Raw genomic sequence first — 23,630 nt, forward strand, 5'->3', positions numbered from 1 at the left:
CTTGTTAGAAGGGTCGGGAAAATTCCGGCCGAGTCGACCGCCACTGCATGGCAACATTTCGCCAGTTATGTCACATGTAAGAAATTTGGGCTACCACGTGATACGGAATGCGACATATGTTCAAACACTATTAATGACGATAATATGTTGAGCAAGGCGCGAAATACGCTCTTAAGCGCGTCGTCGTAGCCCCAGAGAAATTTAATGTGCCAGTAAAAAAATGGGTCATCCGTGAAGCCGGTAGCAATTCACGCATGTAGAAGAAGCGCTGGTAAATCCTAGTAGAGGAAACCGTTAAGATATGAACAGAGCTTTTTACAAACTTTTATACGAATGTGCGTGTACAGTCATCAAGGTCCTTTGAACCTTACTTAATTGGGTCAGATCATTAAATATCTAGAAAAAAAATACATCTGAATAGATTAAGACAAAGATAGCTAAAATTCTAGTAACAAGCGCCTTTTGAAGTCCAAGCAAATTAAGGTCTGGCGTTTACCAGCTATTCCGTCATCTAGAAGTAAGGATTGAAGGGAACCAATCGTTTTACAGGTGCGGAAACAAAACAGCGTTGGACGCTATGAATCCCTAACTGAATTTCTGTGGTGGAAAAGATAAGTTGTTTGTTTCTTTTGGCTCATTTGCCTTTAGACTTGAGTAAGTGGTCTCGAACCACCCTGGTAAAAAGATTCCAGCAGCCGAACTTCGAGAGGATCATCAGGCCGCAGCTTCGATTCCATTCGATAGAAGCTTGCTTGGATCTCAAGTGTGAATAATCTCTGTGTTGAGTGCGGCTCAAGCTGCGAATCAGCAGCTGGCTATGGGCTCAAGTTTATGGACACGTCTTTGTTGGGCAACCTTATAAAGAACCACATCCTACTTTCAAGCGCATCTTCGTTACAAATGCGTCCACGAAATCCGTCACAGGTAAACTCAGGTAAGGTGATAGAAGTTGAAGTTTAAACGAATACGTTTTCTTAACTTTTTTCGGAAACACCCACTTTGAAACACAATTCAAACATGTTAATAAAATGCCGATAACATCTCAGTGCACGACTGAGAAGGTCATTAATAATTGGTTTTTAAGGTGAGATCACTTACAAGCATACGTCTATAGATTAGTGTGATTGTCTTCTTGGATGAAAAAAAAAAAAAATTTTCGTATACAGGTGGAAAACAAATTATACCTGTAATATCAATATATTTTTCTATCTATCGGTTTTTTAAATAATTTTTACTATAGCTTTGTGAAATAATGATTAATATTCGTTCGAATAAGCGTTCTATCAAGCGCATAGTTAAATCAATATGGTATTGACTACTTTTTATTTCCTAAGGTGATTTGCAAACAATCATGCTCAACGCATCATCCTAGCTGAATATTTCGATCTGGCTCTCTTATTATCACTGATTTTTGTTATAGGGTCACTGTTACCTCTTCCTTGCATTTCACACTGTTTCAAGGTCTCATATCCCAAAGTAAACTATAAAGCTCTGTATAAATGTCACATTGAGTGTGCTCTTCCCTGTACTCCATGCTCATATAAAGGTCTGTTGTCTCGCCTCAAATTTCTATCGGATCATTAACATAGCCTGATTTCTACACGTTTACGTCAAGTGTTGTTACAGCCGCTATTTCATCGCCCTGCGCAAAGGCTCGGCCGGATGTCAATTGTCCTGAGTGATCGAGCAGCCTACATACAGCCAGCAGCAACAGGAACGACAAGAGCGGGACGAAAGCCAACTTAGATACTTGAGAAAATGCTAAATGGGCCAAATACATCACCTTGTTCTCCTTTTGTCTACATTCGGGTTGGGGATGAAAAACCGGGAAAAAGAAAGCGAGATCAATGCTTCCCTGGAGAGAACTTCAACGGCCTAAAGATGGGTCTCGAACGCGTGTCTGTGTGCGGAGCGCCAATTCCAGTCTGCTACAGGCAACATCCAGCGGCAAAAATGACGCGCGGAGAGTGCAAAAGTGAGACAGAGGGAAGGGGTATGCTACACACAAGGTTCTGTAGAAAGACTGCAACTGACAAAGGGCCGATTTTAGCCCTAAAGCGATCGACAACACTGGAACAGACGCGAGCTGGTGTAACACAAGCAGAGGCTGTCTACGCTTGAAACAATATCTGACTGAATGCCTGTCCCATATATAGATTACGGGACTCGGGTAAAACGCACCGTAAACATGCTGTTAGCAAGGTAGGTATGCCATTTGCATCGATCATTCACAACAGCCCATAATATGTTGAAAGATGGGTTATAAAATTGAGTAGGATATATGGTAATTATTGTACTGCCCTACCTAATATGACTTAAAACATGCAGCAGCTTCAAGGTTAATTAGTTAAGAGTGGAGAATTCCGCTTAATTGACCATCATGTACATCTCGGTTGGTACATGCGCCCGCATGTAATAGGTTCGCATAATACGTATTGCAATGCAACTGTAGTTATCAATATCCCTGTTAATGTCCCAAGCAAGGCCATACACATTGGATAGCTTAAGAAGAACGGTCAAATAGGAACTTTGAATGACACACAACCTACTATATCGGCGTATAGTAATCGTACTCGTAAAGGCCTGTAACCCATAGAAGTATACAGGCATACATACCATTCAGGCCTAATCTCATTTTCGTCTAATCAAATCAATGACACGGAGATTTCTCCTTAGTTTTTATCTAAAAGTAAGGGCGGGAATAGTATGCGTCAGCTTCTCACGTCGAAAGCAATTCTTTCTTTCCCTATCCTCGTACGTCGTCGTAGTCATTCGGAGGCATCGCCCGCGCTACAAGTACAGCCGGCGGTTAGTATGGAACGGTGATGCCTTGTCCGTACAAGTACACGCCACTTTGTTCGGCCTTCGCATACTTCCGGGAATACGGCTTCACCGTTCCGTTGGCATTCGCAACATCGACAGCCAGACTTCAACGCGGTAGTCTTAGGAATATGCATATAGAAGCTTCTCCTTTTTCGTGCTCTACTTGATCGCTCGTCAGCTCCGTAACCAAATTACAAGTTCCTGATAGGAAGCCAGTAAAAGGCTAACCACGTCAGAACGACGGGGATGTGGGCTGGCTGTTCCCTGTGCAGGCCAACAACTTTTTGTCAGATCTTATCTCGGGGCAACTACGAGCTCTTTACGGAATAAGCACATTTATTCTAAGGTGAACAAGGAGATCAAGCTCGATGCTAAGAACGCATCAGGAGGCCGCTGGTTGTTCCGCTTTTGGCCCCAACGCAAACAGGCGTCCAAATCGGGGAGCGTAGACAAGTCGCTATGCATTTTGGCACCACAGTCCAGAACACTCCTTCTTTCGACTGGTTGACGAAAGTACGTAATCTTGCTAGAAGAAAAGATGATCAAGAAAAAGTCACAATAAGCTAATTAAGTTCAATCTACTAATTGAGGAACTTATAAACACAACAAGAGTAAAGATGGAATTAGTGAGCGTTAGAGCCATACATACATAAAGATGCGATAACGAAAAGTGAGTAGAAGCAAATAGTCTTAATATAAAATTGGACTTCAATTGTTCATCAAATTTGCCCTTCGAATTTCTTTAATTCGTAGCCCAAGCCAACTAATTAAAAAGGCACATAAATGACCAGGCTTGTATCGTCTTTAGCTTGTTTTATGCGGTTAGGTTTGTTCAAAGCAATTACTAAGCGGGGCCAAGGACTCAATCAGAAATGTTTGCTTCAAAGTCTTATTTCAACTCACGTCGAAGTGTTACCCTCCAGTTTTTCCTAGCGAAGGCACACATTCAAGGGGCTTTATCGGCTTGTACGATCTGAGTGACATTTATGTGGACAACCGTTAAGCTTGCAGTAAAAAGTGAGACACTTAAAGAATGATATTGTATCTTATCAGCTACTTTTACCGTAAGTTACTGCATCAGCGTAACATATGCAAGCAATGCATCCATGTAACGCGATTCTCCAGAATCATAAAATTCCAAACGAATAATCTATTCTTTTTTTTTTCCAAATAGAGCGAAGTCGATAATAAAACTTCATTTGAAAAAAAAATAATACATTCACTCGACCGGTTCACATTTGTCTATGATGACTTGTGCCAATGGTGGGTATTTTTCAAAAAGCTTGAAAAGTTTCACGCGTAAATCTGGGTCCAGTTGCGAGGTCTATACATTAAACCGGTTCGCCACCGTTAGACGGGTGTAGCTAAACGATATCACAATTTGGTTCTGTTTATTTTACTAATAGCTTGTGAGGAGGCTATATATAGGTTTTTCGCTGGAGTTCGAGTCAAACAGCTTCTCCATGTCGAACCGTTGATTTTATCTATTACCCTGTCAATTGATGAATATGCTAAATCGTCTCGATCCCAAATGTCACTTAGAGAGTGGTGCCTGTACGATGTGATTTCAGTGGCATTTTCTAAAATCTTCTAGCCATTGACATTGTGCAATAAGCAGAAGTAAAAGCGAGAGCTGTCTGCTACGCGAAGCCCATCCGAGTGCTAATGACTGGGTGAATATTCGAACGTGTATCCCCGTTTATTCGACCCGAATCAGCAGTGGCGAATCAAAATGGGTCGTGTTTGTTCCCTTTACCCCCGCATGCTTCCCCGTTCTTAGTTTACTTTGTCGCTCGTTATTAGCCTCTTCCCAGCACTTCCTGGTACTAGCCGACATGGAACATCACTTACAGTCTGGTACGACAACATCAATGGATAGTCCAACATAGGGCAACAGCTCCGCGTTTCTGCATCCTGAAGACCCGCCTATCGCTATTAAAGCGAGCCACAAGTTCCTCCTGTCAGCACCTTTCTATCTGTGTTCCAGTTTACATTAAGCTGCATTGCTCAGATGTAGATAGAAAAGTGAAATAACTATCTTGTGTGGCGTAGTTCAACAGAAAAGTTACCGCTACAATCAACACGGGGGCTGAGTCTATACTATACAGAACGAATGGTACTTAATAGGCCCAATAGGCATACTTCTATATATACGGTTGTATCCGACGAGGAAGGCTCCGTTGGCGAGAGGCTGATGTAACGAGGTTATTCTATTATATATTACTGTATCTAGTACCATACAGAATTGTTCCAAATTATTTGGGTGGAGTCGATAGTTACATGAAGAAAAGCAATGAGAAATAGTTTCATCAAATAAATGATTATTTAAAGCTAGATTGAAAAGGCAGTTAGTATTGAAAACGTTAGATAAGCCGCTTTGAGAAATTAAAATGGTATACCGCATTGTATTACATATGTGTGTCATCCTCATGCACTGCAGTAGCTATATTCCCCTTAATCTATATTGTGATGAAGAATATAATGCGACGAGCAAGACAGCTTACAGACGACACTATCCTTTCAAAGTAAAAAAAAAAACGGTCAAACGATCATTAACAACTATTTTATTAGGCTTGGTTTTCGTCTAAAAAGATAGCGTTGCTTGTTATACGCCCAAACCATTTTTTGGATGGCCATCGACCCCTTCGTCGTTACACGGTGTCAATAATAACAACGATTGAGCGTGTGGCCGTAGATTCGATGACATGAGGCTCTTCTGCTGGAAATCAAGCCGCGTCCCACACCTATGGAAGTCTTCATACTATAAAAAATTTAATTGAGCTCCTAAAAGGTGCGTACCACTAAAGTGGTGCTATTTAATTATGTTTCAAGTAAGCTCTATATATATATATATATATATGAACGTGTAATAGAAAGCGGAGAAAAGGTAGATTCCCCTAGAAAAGTACTGGCCGATGTCTACTTGGTTCTTTCGCAATGCTCCAGAAAACAATTGGCTTTTCAGGTTTTATATTTTAAGCGTTTCCCAAAGTAGTCAAATATAAAGTATGCCACTATCCAGAAGTCCTTCTCATCTCAAACTATTTTTACTTTTACACTGGCGACATCTATCGAGCGGCATACAAACAAAATGAATATAAAATAGGACCCTTTTCTCTTCTATAAAGAAATCACAAATTGTTGCACCATTGCACAGATCAGTATGTTATGGTGGAACATATTTCAAGAATGAAGTAATGGAACACATCAGCTCTACTTTAAACCTCGACAATTTTTTTGGTCAAAGACGACCTATTCGAATACCTACACTAATTTCAAGATTGCTTAGGTATATTTATCAATGACAACATCAGATTCACTCCTCGAGAATACGATCTACGATTCGACCTTAACCGTATCGCCTTTGTGCGTAAATAAGCTCACAGAACAAGCTGTTTCAGCGTGTATTACAAAACCTGTCTTTATCCATATCTTGATCTTGGTCTTTGCAGCGACCCATGATTCCATTCTGCTTTTATAGTTATGCTTCTGCGCCAGCCGCAAACATAGCCGCGCGAATTTCTGCCATGCGTGCCACTTGAAATTCATCACTGTTGCTTTTTTGTTGTTTTTGTTGCGATATCAATTCATTGATTCATTAGAGGCCAGTGCTACGAGCCGTTGAAGTACAAGCGAGGTCGACCTCTTCGTTTACTTTGGCCCCTTTTCTCAATGTCTCTGACCCTTCTGACTCACTTCGCGAGGCTTGAACTCTTCGAGCCAATCAAGACAAATGGCGATTGCCGTTTTTACTTTGACTTGACATTCGGCGAGGCAGTGCCTCTACCCGAGTTCTTTCACCAGCATCTGCCAAGCACCCGTTTCAAGAAGGCGGAAACACGCAAAGCTTCGCTTGGTCTAAGAGTTTGCCATGTCAACGATGAATATTAAATACATTACCGTTGTTGCTTCTCCATTCCCGATGAACAGAAACCAATTAGATGAGTACTGAAACTATAACCAATCAAAAAGTCTAGCCATAAAACTTCTATTGTAACATAAAAACATTAAGCAATTAACGTAAGCACGTGCTAGACTGAAGATCATACTTGCGAGCGAATCTGAAGTATGTCTATATAATAAACCCCACAAAGCGAGGCTATGAAATTTACCTGATGTTTGTTTATTACTATATGATTAAAGCGGCAGCAAGATTCAAAGAAAAGTAACAGTTTCTAGCAAGCCTATTGAAAAACACCACCACTGAACAAAAACACATAATAGTGACAATACACACACCGCATCAAGACTGGGTAAAAGCAGAGCATTTGTAGAAAATGAAATAGTCCTCTGGGGATGGTAGATTCCATTTCCAGTTTTCATTTCGGTTTGTCACTGCTAAAATTTCTCGCTACCATAACTTCAACTGACCAATACTTCAAGGTCTCGTATATCTATATTTACACATGCGGACGCTATGCGTCCACTGTGAAATGAGTTTGTATAAAATTGGTACTAGGCACCAGTATTCAAAGCCTCACACTAAACACTTTAATCCTTTTTTGCGATGAACGTATATGATGATTCAATGACAAAGCTCTAGTACTACGTTCAACGGCTCTTGTAGTCTGTAGCAAACTACATAGAAAGTTCTGAATAATTGGCTAGCAAGACGAGAGGATTTGTAACAAGAACGACTCGCAGCGGGACTCGCTTGCCGTTGAGGTTTGGACACACGTTGCGAACGTTGACTTGAATAACCAATATTGTCCAGCTAAGTAACCGAACTTTGAATTCGTGTCTTCGCCCAGGTAAATTTAAACAACTTACTGGTAATGTATCCGTTCGGGCTGATTTATCGTCAGCCTTCAGGTTCATAAGGATCGCTTTTTGCGGGCGTACACTATCTATCATTCAAGAGCCTCGAACGTTTCAGCCGAAAACTCCATTCAGTCGTTCTGACTCTGCACAGCCTTCGAAACACTTGTCTACTGTGGTAGATGAACAAACGACACTCGGAATGAGTACTGCAATTACCATCAGCAACTGATTACGTTTTTTATTCTTGTCCATTTTAAAGCAATCTCTAAAGAGGACCGACAATTTTTACACGGCAATAATTTTTACGTAACGTCCGGATCAGATAACTAGATCTGTTTTTTTTTCCTGTACAATCGTCACTTCTATCTTTGCCGTTCGCGTTATTGCTATTCCTCTGTCTCTGAATCGCCTTTTTACTTTCTACTATAATTGCCATAGGTAGCTTTTTCATCAACGACGATCTTCTGTCTGATAATTTCTATCAAGACCGTCCGACAATTCCCACAAACCTGCTCCTCATTCGACATTATTTCTGCCTAAATCTGCTCTTCAAATGTGTTCAACCAACAGAGGCATCCGAAAGGGGGCCGACAGCAGTCACAGCTGAAGCAGCCCCTGAAGCAGGCAAAAACTGGAGCTGTTATGATTTTTACTCGCTCTGTTCGAACGAGTATTGTCGGTGAACGAGAGGCATGTAAAAGAGAGGATCACGGTCATTATCGGCAAGAGCCGAAGCATTACTTTGGCGCTGTCTTGGCAAGTAGGTTCGAAATGTCACAACATAAAAATCGGCATAAATATTCGTCTCCGTCTCCCTCCATATGGGCTGCCTGTTCCTGAACGCCCACTTTCATGCGTGTTACCCTCACCCCCCCTTCCCAAGCGTCCTGTTGGCCGGCACCCGTTAGCTCTGTTCCTGGTACCGTTTTTCTCTGACGGCTTCATGAAGTATATTTGCATACGCACGCTGGTTGAACTCGACTTTGATCTTCTTGCGTCGTTTTCTTCACCGGACAGAATAGCCATTTCAGGCTGATCTCTCGCTTTTTTGTGAGCCTCCATGTGTCTACGGGTGTGTGTGTGTGTGTGTGTGTGTGTGTGTGTGTGTATGTATGTCAATACTGTCAACGTTTCGCGATCTGCTATGGCTGAAGTCGAAGGAACCTCGGCACCACATTAGAGTGGATTCAAACGATCGACCCCTGGAGTGGCTCGCGCGAGCTGCTCAGATCGGTCGAGCATACGTTTCTTTTAGCCAGATATCGTCAATCGTCATTGGTTTCATGCGAATCTCACTTTTTGTAAATCTGTACGACAGAATTCAAATTTTATCTGAAAGGAATAAATAGTTTATAAAGAACGACGTCGATAAACAACAACCCATCAGAATATCAAGGCAAAATCTAAGGGCAAGAAAAGAAGATTCGTAACGCGGGGTCAGTTGTTAGTAACAATCTAGACGTGTCCATATGCCGTTTGTGTTCCGCTGAAAAGACGTAAAGCAAGGTGCGAATAATAAGGGGTAATAGTCTGCTCAATTAACGGGGTATTGTACATTGCTACCACTCATAATATAATTTCACTGACGTATAGTGCATATGATAGGATTATACTTAAAGAGTACGTATTAGCGTGACACTATTCGAATGGTAAGAATTTCCTCTTAATGTTGCCTTCATAGATCCAGTAATGATAAAATTGTCGAATAAACTTTATTTTTGATTTTATCTTTCATGTGTTTTTGTTGAAAATCAACTGTCTTCAACGTAAAGATCTTCAACGGGTTTATCCTTGTTTTATTTATCCTATTTAAGCCAAGTGGAATATTTAAATAAAAGTTAAAAGAAAAAGTACATTCAACCCAAGGGTCGGATCACAGAATCGAACCGCCAAAACAATACATATGCTTTTAACAATGGAATTAAGGTGTCATTTCTATCGATTTGCGTTTATGCGGTCTTACGCATGCACGAGACGTAAGGACCGAGGAATATGTTTTTTTCGTAGAAAATTACGGAATCTAGAAAACTTAGTATCTTCTCCTCTATAAGTAAGTCCCTAGATAGCAGCTGACACTAATTCATTACGGCGATGACAATGGTTTGCTCACATCCTGACGTTTTCTATTAACGTTTAATCATATATGAAGCGAGAATAGGGGCATGTTATTACGTGTATAGGGTATGGACAGTTGCATTTTTCTATTTTTTTTCATTTGATTTTAACAGTTATTAACAACAGTTGCGTGATGTAGGATTACTGGCGAGCAAACATGTAGTTCCTCTATTCAGTCTACAGGTACGCTTCCGACTCATCTCGTCCTGTATATATTATATACACGGGTTAGGATCCTAACAGTATTGGCTAATAGTCCTGCTACAGATATCGGACTAGATAAGTTGTATGGTCGCTTATTTGAAGCGCAGTTTAACTGTACCCAGACAGAAGTTTCAGAGTTAGTTATTAAAGTATATGTGCACAGAAACCATCACCGAATCGGCCGCTATCTTATCAGAAACATATGAATTCTAATAGAAGCAATAAAAAGGATCAGCCATTGATGAAAAATTATCTTGACGTACCTTAGAAAATAAACGAATTTATTGTCGATAAATCAAATCGCAGTAGGAATATAACGGTAGAGATTCTATACGGGTTCAGTTATCTGGTATACCAACGCCGTTTGCACTGTGGCAACAACGTTACTAGATCCGTTTATAAAATGGTTAAATCATGATCATTCTTCATAATTATCATATGTATAAGTTGTAACAATTTGATAAAACGATTCCCCCAACAGCGAAATAATCTACGAGCTTTGTAAGTTATATGCCATCTAGTTTCATCTACGCGAAATGTACTCATTAAATCAATGGCGATAGTTAAAGCCCCTCACCACAGAGTGCTCTTTACGTCTTATGAAAGAAGCCCAGGGGTGGGGGGGGGGGTCTGGTATTCGAACGTAGGGTAACTTGGCGTGCATAGGCACAATATGAGTCGCAATTAACACAACATCCTTTGCTAACGATAACCACTTCGTTTTTCGGCGATTGTGCAATAGTCCCCTGAATCCTGATCACTACCCAAATTGCTTGGTCCAAGTCGCTGTTCAAAACTAATTATTATCACCACAAAATGCCTCGGTAAATCGAGTGCCGGTGGCTTGGATGCGGTGTGCAAGGTAGAACTTTAAGTGGTCATTAACGTGTAGGACTTTCGTGTAGGAGACTCGCGTATCACACCATAACCTACACTATTAACTTTCACTATGAAGTCAAATACGACGCAAAAATAGATGCAAAAAGCCGTTTTAAAACAGTTCCAAATTATGTTATTGTTTTTATAATGTGTATTTACGAATTGAACGGCGATCCTGCTCCCAATGTTTTGCAAAAACAGTTTAGATCAATAGTCCGGCTATCATCCAGTCGACTTTAAGGTGTTTATCGAATGCAAACAAACGTGTCTACCGAGTGAAATAAAGACTTTAATTAACTTATTTCTCTAGCGCCTCTGATCCTGCGTGGTCGAGGTTCTCTCTTCTATAGGAAAAAAGTCCTACTTAGGTCTAGAAGCACATTTATCTGAATACATTTATATAACAGTTGTACTCAGCCATGGTCTCTGGTCGAAACACATATGTTCAGCGCTTCCTTGGGGTGATAACGTGGTAATGAGGGTAATGCAGTAACTGCAAACATTAGCAGTGTGAAATGTTAGTGATCCATTTTAAGTAACAGAGTGATTCTGCTATGCTTTTTTTGATATAAAATGGCATTTTGTCTAATGACGAGACCACTTCATATATGCGGTATCTTAAATACGCAAAAGGATCCAATTCCAAGAAACAGTTCGATCTAAGCATCCACAAAAAAAAGTCCTAAGGGTAACAAACTTTACAACCACTTAGAGGAAAGACGCACACCGAAAGAAAGAACATAAGAGGAAACACAATTTGCTGTTCGTTAGGTCGTTCAAACAGGACCTGGCCTAAGAGTACACATACATGGTTCCTTGGCTATGAGTCCTGAAGGGCAGTGCCAATCAGCTTGATACTACCGTGTAGCATTCAAGTACTTCTTCATGTGGATGGCAGTGGTAGACAATTGAACTGGGCCTCTATCTAGGCCAGCTATTTTCCGAACCTCCTCTGCATTGTCACTTACCTCATCAAAGCGAACGCTCAGGTCAAATTTGGACCATATAAGGATGTGTCTATGCCAAATTGTGTTAGTGGATACACAGACGGCATTTTCGTTTGCAAAAGCTGTACTTACTAAGAAAGGTGTAGCGTGATGAGGACTTGCAATCACTGTTGGACATTTGCGCTTGACCGTAAGCCTTTCAGAATAGGCACCTCTACACTTTCAAGGCTATTTCAAAATGCCTGCCCGCCGACAGTTATTATCACACAACGATACAGTGCATCCTATTCGACTTTGCTTACATATGCTTGTGGATTTATTATTTAAACAATGTGAATTAATATCGCCTACTACTGTATAGATCATTTGCTATGTTTAAAACAACAACCGGGGTGCATTAATGGGTAATAGAGAGAGTGGAGATCTCTTGTGTGTCAGCTTATGAAAAACACCAACATATATATGTCCGCCTTTAGGCGTACTATAGATGACGCGATTCTTACTCGCTACCGACCATTGGAGTAGCTTCTAACCACTAAGCCTTTACTCAGCATACTGTCTATGAGCACGGCTCAACGTTGTTCTTTGTTCTCGACAAAAACCTTACTTCCTCTCAGTGTAGTGCAAAGTATCTCACTATTTGCAATTTGTTATACGGATAAGACTTAAAACCCAATAAGCACATTGCGCGACCTCCAATTAATGCCTTACGGGTCGTCTGCTGGAAGCCCTGAGATTGCTGGCTCGACCTGGACCTCCTCTTCCTAACAACCAATTCCAGTACATCCATTAAGACGGACGCAACCGCAATCCAGCAAGGCAAGAAGGCACAGCTTCGACTACCGGACAGTCATCGCGACGACTAGAACGGGCGTCGAGCCTGGAAGATGCGACAAGGGGGCAAACACGTAATTGGAATGCAATTACCCAGACGTCCTCTCTGACCTCTGTGAGCTGCCCACGTGCATTGGCTCGACCCTGCGAGACAATCAAGTGGAATGTTTGTCGAAATCTGATAAAACAACATAAATTGCTGTGTAGCATGCAGATAGATTCGATCTAGCGGAAAAACACTTACAGTGGCTATTTCATTTGGAGAAACAGTTGGTTTGTTAGTACCAGTCTAATTTCATTTAAAGTATCAATGGGGAAATTGATTGTGAGTTTATCTGGGAAACTTAATTATAGGCGTTTATGACGTGTTTATAGCAAACTACCCGATAGTGGCGAGCATCCACCATAGTGCAGGTTTGCATGAATTCTATTTAGCTCTATACAAACTAGTTTTCATTGTTGTAGGACCCTTAGCTTTATAGCGATACCGGCCTAGCCTCTTAGAGACAGCTTGGTCTTGCGAGTTAAATTCCTTTCCGAGGCCTAAGAGAGTAAACTTTGCAAATCTCAAATTGCATTTTTCAATAATTACCCTTATCAGTTTTACCTTCATCGTTAGTGGTTCGCTCTTTCTCTCCCTCCCCACCCTTCCGTCTTTCATTGTTTCGGGACGGTACTGGTAGTGGCGACAGGGCTCTCTCAGCAAAAGAATGTAGGAACGCTTGAGACTAGCCTAATTTTTTGGCTTTCACATAGAACGACTCCCGGAGACGGCCGCCATCGTACGCGTCCTCTGATACGATATGTCGTCCTGTAGTAAAAATGCGTCCATTGAAATATATAACACATCCCGTGTGATTTCCATATGAACGCTATGAAAGACGTTAACTGATCGGCAGCATCGGCCTCTGCCAGCCCAGTCGAAGTAAATCTTGCTTTGGCATTCAGCTCCTCGGGGAGGAAACCGTACATTCTCTAAATCCCAAAATCTCTGCCAGCTTATCATCGTATCAGGCAGTCGGCCGACTTCGCTTCTGTACCGCTTCCTGCCCAACGCTAGAAGGAAGAGCGTTTTTCTTATGCTTTTTTTTTTCTAAAAAAATCAGAAAATGCCACTATTGCTATTGCCTTTGGCGATTCATTTCACCCGCTACTGATTATTTATATATAATGATACCAGCGTAGAAATTCTTGCAGAAAGCCGGTATTTTGCTGCGATCTAACGATGTCCGCCATACTAACTAAAATCTGGGCAAAGGTTTTCAATTTATGGACAATATGTCCGTATTACTTTTTACTACCTTTCAACGTATCGAACGACACGTGCAGCTTCTACGAAAGTTAAGCTAAAGAACGTGTATGGTTGTGTACAGGGCTTGCGACCTTAGATGATAGGAACAGCTGTTTCAGGGCAGAGCATATCTACTTTGTCAACTGCAAGATATTTCAACATAGGCCAGACTTCGGCCTAGTACTAGAAGTATCCTAATCCTCCACTTGAGCATACAATTCGTATGTTTATATATTACCTCACAGGAAAGTCATAGGGGATCGCATGGCAAAAGGGCAGTCCAGTTTGATTTTGGGTCCCTGTGTAGAAATTTGATATATGAACCTATTGTAATTCTAGAGGTGTCCGTTCTCAGCCAAAAACTACGACCGAAGTCAACAGCCTGATAGTACGGTTGCAATAGCTTAAACGCAGCAAGCATGATCCGAAACCGCCTGACTGTTAAGATGAAAAATATTTTATTGGTTTATCTAATAGCCCGAGCTCATGTTATTCTCCGTGCATTTCCGTGTACTTCCTACATGAATTACTTTTATATTTCGTGCTGTAGCTAAACAAAACTAGCATCTTGTGCCAACGAAGCTATTACCATTACGAATACCGAGTGTTACCATTTAAGATCAGTCTGCTTTGTAAGCCAAGCAAAACATGACACGTTGACGAAATCTTCTATCGAGTTTTCCTTCAATTTCCAGTTGGCTTCTGGAAAGCGAAAAGAGAGAGCGCGGCCGGCGTTGTCTCGTCTGAGACAATCGGAGGTCGGGAATTAGTCTATTACCGTCAACTGACCAGATACAGAGTCGCTTATAGAGTCTAACCTTATTTTTTAGACCACCGGAAAATATCATGGTCATCGCTCCTGGAATTGTTTCATCGCCCTTCACTGCTTACGGCCTATAAAAAGCCGCATCTATATTGATAAACTCGTATATTTTATGAACTTCTTTGATACACACATTAGTCCTACTTCGTAAATATTTGACTCTTCCGAAACAGTCCGTTTACCTTTTCAGAAATGCATCCTAAAAAAGAAGACGAAGTTTCAAGATCAGACCGGGTTTGGATAGATTAAATATAACGTCAGTAAAGAAATGACTATGAGACAGTTCGCATAATGATCTTACTTTGATAGAAATACGGCATTTTGTTATATAGTCCACATAATGTTGACATCGGACAGCTTCATATAAAACAAAGACATTTTCGTTTTAGGTGAACTTTCTAGAAATGTTTAGCAGATCATTCTGAGCTCTTTTACGTCTAAACCTGTCACGTTTATTCTAGTGGTGTTAGCATACGTTATGTTCTGTGGCACGATGCATGCAAACGCGTACTGATGTGCGATTCGTGTTTGTTTCACTAGGTACTTCAATAGAGAAATTGCCCATAATCGGTCGTTTTTGCTGCATATCGCCCTGTAGCCTGATTGCCGACATGAAAAAGCACATGGTAACAAACTACCTAAGTAATCCATAGATGAGCTGCTTGCATTGGCCCACATTTTCTCCGTTAGCCCAACTTGCGTGCATAAACTCTTCCTTACCTGCGCGATAATTCTTTAATTTGTATGAAGGCTAAACGATTTTGTTACGAAACGCGTAAATGAACGCATACTCAGGAATCCCGCCGGCGCTGTGTGTTACATTTAGTCCACGGACTCCCTGTACGCCAGTACCTGGTGCCCCCAATTACCGAGCTCCATCAACAGAGGCGATAGCTGAGGTATGATAACCAAATTATGACGTAAACTCAGTCTCATTTCAGTTGCTACTTCAAACAGCTGTAGTACAAACTTGAAGCAGGCAAACAATCGTAATAATAACAGCTTCTGATGGTACTTGTTTTCCAGGCTGGCTCATTGACCTTTTGTTTTCTCACGCATCCTTCCTTCGGTATATGCGTCCTGACGACTTAGTCCGTTGAAGAAACAGATGGGTGGGATACGAAGTCAGCCAAGATCTGAAAGCAAAGGACGTCTGTGTGTAGGGCCATCGTCTATTTTTCTGCCTTCTAGGTCTCGTACCATTGTTTCGTCATCTTTGTCATAGCTCTAACCTGTTCTGTCGTCATTTCCCTCCCTATGTCCCGCTTGTTTTGTGAGATTCTGATCACTCAGAGAATGTCGTCGGTGGACACCAGTGATCGCGTTTAGTCGCTTACGAGAGTCGACCTTCGGAGAGCCGCTCGTGCTTTGAGTGTACCGACGTGAACGCACACTAAGTCCGAGAGGACCGGCTGGTTCGTGATACATTTGTGGTTCTATTGCCGTAATGTTACGGCCTCACAGTACATTGACCGTTGTTACATTTCTCACAACAAATACATACGGCCAAGAGTGGGAGGGGGTGGGGTACATATGGCGATGCGCAGCAAATGAACCAGGTGCCTTAACCGTAGAAATTAAACGAGAAGAGGCTTGTATCAAATGATTAAGTAGTTGTTGCAAATGCGTTCGCTAAGTAAGTAAATCCGTCAAGTTTATCCGTCAGTATGAAGTTAACATGACTGAGCTGAATATGTAACGAACGGACGATTCATGGAACGGCGATGTAGCAAGCAACGTATAATATGCTCTAATAAAAATTTCAAAATGTATTCTATTTGCCAAAGCTAATGTCTGAACGCAAAGCGCAATATAATACGTAACTTGCGGCCCATATAAACATTCAGAAGCCGGTTGCATATAGGTTGTATGCCTGGCACGTACCGGGTCGTGCTGAATGCTCCATAGTAGTTCAAATAGACAGAGATCGGATTAAGGTTGTTTTTTGTAGCGTGTTTCTGCTATACTAGTATCAGCGTATTATTGTTTTTGATTCGTCTCCTAACGGATCATTGTTGCCTTCCGCTATGTTTCCCCCTATCATTTCATGCCCTGTCATACAATCAACAAACATTCACCTGCTATTACTAGAGCTGATCTATAAGGAACTCTCTTACCGTCATCTGGCCGAGTTCAGTGTTGGTATTATCAGTCAACTACAAGATGTTTTCAATGCTATCTGAAGTGTGTATTGAAAATGCACGTGGAACTGTATGTCAATAGACCGGCGCTACGTACTTCGTCTATTGGTCCTATTCGACATCGGATTTCGCCTTTCACTCTATTGCTATAGACTTGCGGCAACGTCTTGCCCAGTTTCGAATGCTTGCGTCACTACACCTATCCCGTTTGTTCATCTTTAGGTTCTGTAGCTGATTTACTGATCCTGTCGCCACTCTTTCAATCTCTCGTTCGTGTACTTCAGCTTTTTCGCTTATTGGCAAGTGCTGTCTCCTTTTATTGATAACGGTCAGAATTTTCCGCACGACTGTTAAGCGTGGCTCGTCCTCGATCCGCCGCCGTCACTTTCACGTTCGATGCATTTCACTATCATTCTATTTTTTTGAGTACGTGAAGCACCGGCAGTAGCAGCTGTCCGTATGTGAATATCATTGCATGTGCTTTATTCCGATCTGCTCGGTCGTGCGGTCCCATCTACGTGCACGATTCACCCGGGAACAAGCTACTGAGCCGCTGACTGCAGATTATCTCTCAGGGCCTCAGACTCCTCCGATGATTTACTTGTTCGTTTCTCCTCTTTCTATTCAAGACTGCCACCGTCTTGAGAGCTCCAGGCCGCATTTTCCGTTACTCTTTACCTAGCTCTTTTCGTTTGCTTCTTCTCCTACTCACTTCCTCGCCGACTGAGTCCAATATTTGATCTTCAGCCAATCATCTGATTCACCTGCAAGTCCCTAGAGAACCTGCCCGGCGGGCTTTGGCCACCAGACAGTGTAAAGCAAAAGGCTAACTGGCTGAATACTGCTGCTGCTATTACGACCATTCACTTCTATTGCCTGGGATAGGTTCGGTTCATTTCTCGATTGGAACCTGGCCAATACCGGCAAGCTGTTCGGTGGGGCTGGGTGACAGGAGCTCCCGTCTTGCCTGTCTTGATGATGATGTGATCACATAAAGAAGGCTAATATTCAAGCACTTAGTCCAGTCAGTCAGGCAGTCCGGGACACTCGGACTAGGTCAAGTATGGCATCGAGCTGCGGCGTTGACAACTTTTGCTCCAACAGCCTCATTTCGTTCAAAAGAATAAAAGGGTTACCTAAAGTAACATGAGGGAATGGAGGAAGGCGCGTGGACAGAAAACGGGCGCCTCATGAAGAGTGATTGACCACTGAGAGGAGCAGCTCTATCAAATGCTAAGCATATGTTGACACAACCACGACGATATTGATTCCTGTGCATAGATACTAAAGGAAAGCTTTTTCTAATTAGCAAGATTCATTGCAGCGAAGTCTAGTACTAGTAAAAGCTGATATACGAACAAATTGTACGTATATCTGTGTAAGCCGTGTTGAAAAAAACGCTATTATTCTTGAATTCTGCCAAAGTATTCTCTTGTGTCAAAGAATTTGATCTTTAGTAATTCGCTAGCTTAATTATATAACTAGGTCGCACCAAATAACATATCTGAATCTGAGCTGCACGTGGACCTATCTAGATATCCGGCTGCAATGTTCGAGGAAGCCGAGCGGACCAAGGTGACGAATGCAATATTTTTACTATTTAGCTAATTACTAGTTAATAGTTATAAAGTTAAACAAAAAACAGATCCTCCATTTGACGCATATGTCTTTGCTTTTTCACTCGAAAAAATTGTTATCAAAATCAAATTGTATATTCTTCGAAATTGACATTTGCCAAGACGTCAACTTTTATTTTTAAACTTGGGTATCTGTTCCTCATTATGACATTGGCAAAAATTCCTAGTTTACTGGGTTCTATTGTGCTCTGGAGTATTGACCTCAAATTCTGCGATACCGCGTATCGATACGCACCATATAATCGGTTGCCCTTCATGAAACTTACGAGGGGTAAGTGAGCTCACTCTGGTTGAAGGGGCATGAACTTCCTGTCAGTTCATTTTCAAGTCAAGAAGACACCTGAAAGAAAAAGCGTCTGCTCTATGCCTATCTTCGCGAACAATAATCTTTCTATATAGTCCTATTACACATATTGTATCACCATGCATGTGTACTTACTGAAATTAAGACTGCATAGCTTTAAAATAATACACACGAAACTTATGGTGACTGATTCGCCGCCTGTGTAAAACCCACCTTTATCCAATTCTTATTACCAAAGCTAGACACTCATCTTAAATTCTAAAATATAATGTGCATATAAGTTAACCGTTATACTTTCCAAATCCATAATGAAAACTGCTTCTATTTATTTATCACACTGTTACCTTCTACGCACACCCGCTGACACCGTACCTAACGTTTGACCCTACACATTATATCAGTGGCAAACGATAAAGAAGCGTGGTAACAAATTAATTAGATTAGTTGGCGTCGATTTTGGCAACCAAAGGGCTTCTTCTCCTCTCAATCATGCTGTTCCGTCGTTAAGTTGGCTAATGATCAGTTGACTAATGTGGGTCGTTAACCCAGGGCCATCATTTCAAGCACTCGACCGCTAGCCTAATGAGGCAACAGTGCAGCTGTAGATCTACTCAAAACCTTACCCTAACGGATATGCGCCCCATTGCCAATCTCTTTCCTCTAATGCCCTTACGGAAACTAAACCGTTAGTCAAAATATCTTCTGCTATGTAGACATTTCACTCAGTGCAAGTCCGAAATCAGGTGCCTAGGTAATATCAGATAGTGGATCTGCATAAAGCGTTGTTACTAAGCCTTCTTCTCCTGTCCGTCAGATATCGATGATTTGCTGGAGCCTAGGTGGTCCGTGTAGGCCCCTTACGGCTAGCACAAGACCAATAGAGTTGTCGACGATGACCCTCTCTATTTTCCCTATTTGCGAACATAGCGAGCAGCATGAAAGAATTGCCAATGGCCAAGCGATTCATCGCAGCGGTGTTGGTTGTCTGTGACGACGCTGTGAGGGCTGGAAGCAGCAGTGGCTGTTCGATATCTGGAAAACATTTAATTAAAGCAGCTAACAGTTTCTGTACGTCGCTCCCCGCTACTATCGGCTGACTACTGCTGGCTTTTCTGGCCGAGTCAGGTTTTTTAGATCAATAAGCTTGAACGTCCTTTATGCCTCTTCTCCACGTGTTTGACGGGCGCGCTAAAAAGCGCGCCAATCAAGACTGCAATGTAACGGACATCCATACTCAGAGACAAAATGCCATTCGATAATAGAAATAGTAGCTTACTACCCGTTGGCCTCTGCTACGCCATGATGATGTCCAGCAAACATAAGACGTACGTATAGTGCACCGTGTTCATGAACTACTATGAAACACAAGCCATGACATGGTTCGTCGTGGTTTCGTCAAACAGATTACCCCGGAAGCCAATGACAAACAACTAGACATGTAATACATTATAGACAAAGCGTAGTTCCACTGTGTCCTGTTCTAAGGCCGCTTGACGTATGCCTGACAGAAGCGACTGTCGTTTCGTGACAAATTTTGACTACGTATGATGTGCTTCACATGTATCGAACGAGCGAACTCTGATGCCGCTTTTATAGAACAGGTGCAAATGATGTACTGCGGCAGGAGTGGACTAGAATTACAAAAATATTTATTTGATATGGCGACAATATTTGTTGTTGGTTACGCTATTAACACAGCTCACAAGGTACATGCTCTTATCACCGTTGTCGGAATGATATCTCTGGCATTACGGAAAGGACGGATTCCAGACAAAATCGTAATATATCGGATGATAAGAGAGAACACGCGCGCTGTCCCATCTATATCGAATGTTGGGCCCTGTCCGCTGACTACTGGCCGGCAGACCGACTTAATCACTCCTTTTAAGCCGTGACCAAGATTCGTCACGCCCAGAATGTCGCTAACAATAATGACATGTCACAATTCTAGTAACAAATAATAATAATAACAACTTCACTGACAGAATTCAGGAAAAAAATGACGACAGTTAACTATAGTAGAATTTTACACACTGAGTCTGTAAGTTCGGAAAGTTATTATAGTGTTTCATAGAAAATGTTTCCCTGGCCTACATCACAAAACTGTTATCATCAACATAATTATTTAATCCCGATGCCGCTCATTCGGTAGTTGTTTCAAGGCGCCTTGCCAAGCATGCTCGTCCGCTCGGTATTGCTCCGCCAAGCGGACCTAGGAGATATGTATGGAGGGCGATACGTCGCTGGGGTATCTGAGCTAACATAAATGCTCAATAATCGAAGCGTGTTATCTCATAGGGCCGCTACTCACCACCGTTCCCATTTGATTAACGGAGTGTATTGACTTCGACGGGAGCTCTTCTGCCTGTACCCATAGGGTCGAGGGACGTGGAGGAACCGGTACGGAGCCTAACTCATTCATGTAACCCTATCGGAGTTCGGGAACTCCCCCAGCACCTTGCTGTCTCTCTCCGTCCTATTCTGGGCACACTCTACTCATAGAATAATTTAGGCTTACTAGAACGTGAATAACTGGAGCTGCCTACGATTACTCATAAACTATTATAACGTACGTCGAATAGCTTAGACAAGAAATCAGGAAGGAACGACGTTATTTTATACTGTATAAAGATCATCATTCATGTTCACATACAAACATTTACTGCGGTATACGATATTTAATTAATTCGTTCTTGCCGCTCTGACGAAAGGCCTATTGTACATACACAATTGTATTATGTACTACCACAGTCTACTTTGTTTCCATAATAACATGTCCGTAATAGTCAGCAAAGCGGTAATATAGTGCCATGTTTGGGTAAAGGAAGTGTTTCGCAAACAGATTTCAAAAATCACTACGGGCTGTTTTTCGAATCAGGATACGGGTATTGCGTGACAGTTAGCTTATATATGCTAGATAGCAGCAGTGAAGGGGCAAAAATTTTAAAGGTAGCAACGTTACCGTTTTTTGCAGTAGAAATACCCGTTTGTCCTTATCTTTCAAATGGCACTCTGGTACGCGTGCACGGTTTCCCTGATTAGAAGTTTCGACCGGCGAAGGCAACTAGGGCTACCGTATCTGAAGTTAAAAGTTTCGAGCCTTACGTTCGCTATTGTCGTGAAGCCTCCCAACAGGTGTATGGCTTCCAGCACGAAACGAAATAGGTTTACGCGGATTTGAACCCAGGCCACCACGTCTGCCGTACCTGATGGCCTTTACCAATGGACATGTTTATTTGCGACCCCAATTTATGGGTGGCTGGATGACCAAACGGTAACAGCATCACTAACATTCAATCCGAACCTCAATGTGAATATACCGCTTTTATAAATAGAACGTGCCTACAGTATCGATTCGCTTCTAAGCTGTTTTCGAACTATGGAAATGGCTATCCACACAACGTTGCGTTGAAAAGGTGCCATAACATAATGTGACTGGTAGCAAAGGCAAGACTTCCTTCCGATTAACATGCATTTCAAAAGCCACTAGGTTTCACTCCACTTCCCGAGAAAAAGGGAAGGGAGAGGTGTTGGTCGTCATTTTGATCACTATTAGATCACAATGTAAAAAAAAACCTTGAATTGCTGTCGTTGAATCAGCCGCTCTCACGCAACACATGCACTATTTTTATCAATACCGCTAGGCACTCAACGATCCGCCATAACGTGCGTCAGAACTAGAAAACGCACAGCTAGAATATACTATTAGAGGTAAAAAAAAAGCACCGGTGCTTCGTCCTTTGTCATGCCACAGCTGAAATACTGCAAAATCAACTCTATTCGAAATACGTACCGTATATATTTGATAGTTGGATCTATTATTTGCAAAAATTGTATGTACTCTTTTTACTAGCTTATTAACGGCACATCTACTTGTACATTCTTATAACTTTATCCAAATTCATCCCAAAAGAGAGCATGCCGAAATACACCGGAACTTACCACTTTTTCAATCCGGATCAGTTTGTACCCAGCAATTTGTATTTATTTTGTCTACAGTGAAGTAAGCAGGCTATCGTAGCTTGATATCAAAGTGGCATCGGGCTGAAATCCTTTGGCGTGCAAAACAGGCGTATCGATGTACATAAAGAAAGAGCTCTTGCCGCTGCTGTTGCCACCAATCCGCATTTTTTTAGCATTTTCCCTTGAAACACGATATTTTTCACACTGTGTGAGCTCACGTTAGCTTCAGCAGGCGTGGAATCTCGAGCCGCATCGTATCTGCTTAGTAGAGGCCGAAGTTGTTGTCGGTTCCTCAGTCTAAGCGATTTACCCTCCTCCTGCCCCACCTTCGGAAGGTAACGCATCATACGTCCTCCTGCCGTAAGCGCCTGCTTGGCCACCTTTGAAAGCATGGGTCTCCCACGTAAACGAACAAGACATAGCTTGCCGAAAGATAGATACCGCAAACGGATCGAAGGGTCGTCTCTTTCTACGCTACTTATGCTGTTAGCGTTGATGGGTGATGATTGTCGGTATACTGTAAGCAGATCCTTGCGGATTTTTATGAAACGGTCATTTTATGAGATTTATAACGAGAGAAGAAAAAAGAGCGATTTTTCTAGCTGCAATTTGTGTGCGTTTTGCCGACTAGCAGCACAACCGGGGATCATGGCTAGACAGAGCATTTGCTGAGGCCACGGACGGCTGAGGTGTCGTTTTACCAACGACACTTTCGTTGCAACCGGGTCGACGCCGTTGTTGTGACCGTCACTGACGGAAACCGGCACTAGGGAACCAGCCGTTAAGGAGTTGGAGGGGCGACCGGCAGCGAAGCCGATTTATCGCGTCAAACGGAAGCACGATCACTTCCGAGAAGATTTCCGGTGAGCCCGTCAAGATCATGACAGCAAGGAAGGAAGAGAACACAC

General features: G+C 42.1%; 2 long non-coding RNA genes across 2 annotated transcripts in view; both read left to right on the top strand.

Moving 5' to 3' along the window:
• The window catches only part of LOC111262468 (uncharacterized), a 39,657-nt gene extending 38,665 nt beyond the window's left edge, over window positions 1–992 (top strand). The window contains exon 4 of the long non-coding RNA XR_015311914.1: window positions 550–992. This is a non-coding gene — a long non-coding RNA (uncharacterized LOC111262468). The remainder of the gene's footprint in view (window positions 1–549) is intronic.
• A 638-nt stretch (window positions 993–1,630) lies between these two features.
• Window positions 1,631–3,547, top strand: LOC147753197 (uncharacterized). Its single transcript, XR_015311920.1, has 2 exons — window positions 1,631–2,202; window positions 2,769–3,547. It is a non-coding gene; the product is annotated as an uncharacterized LOC147753197 (long non-coding RNA).
• Window positions 3,548–23,630: the final 20,083 nt, after the last annotated feature.

The sequence above is a fragment of the Varroa jacobsoni genome, unplaced genomic scaffold (genome assembly GCF_002532875.2).
Source record: "Varroa jacobsoni isolate VJ856 unplaced genomic scaffold, vjacob_1.0 scaffold_664, whole genome shotgun sequence".
In the NCBI taxonomy this organism is placed as follows: Eukaryota; Metazoa; Arthropoda; class Arachnida; order Mesostigmata; family Varroidae; genus Varroa; species Varroa jacobsoni.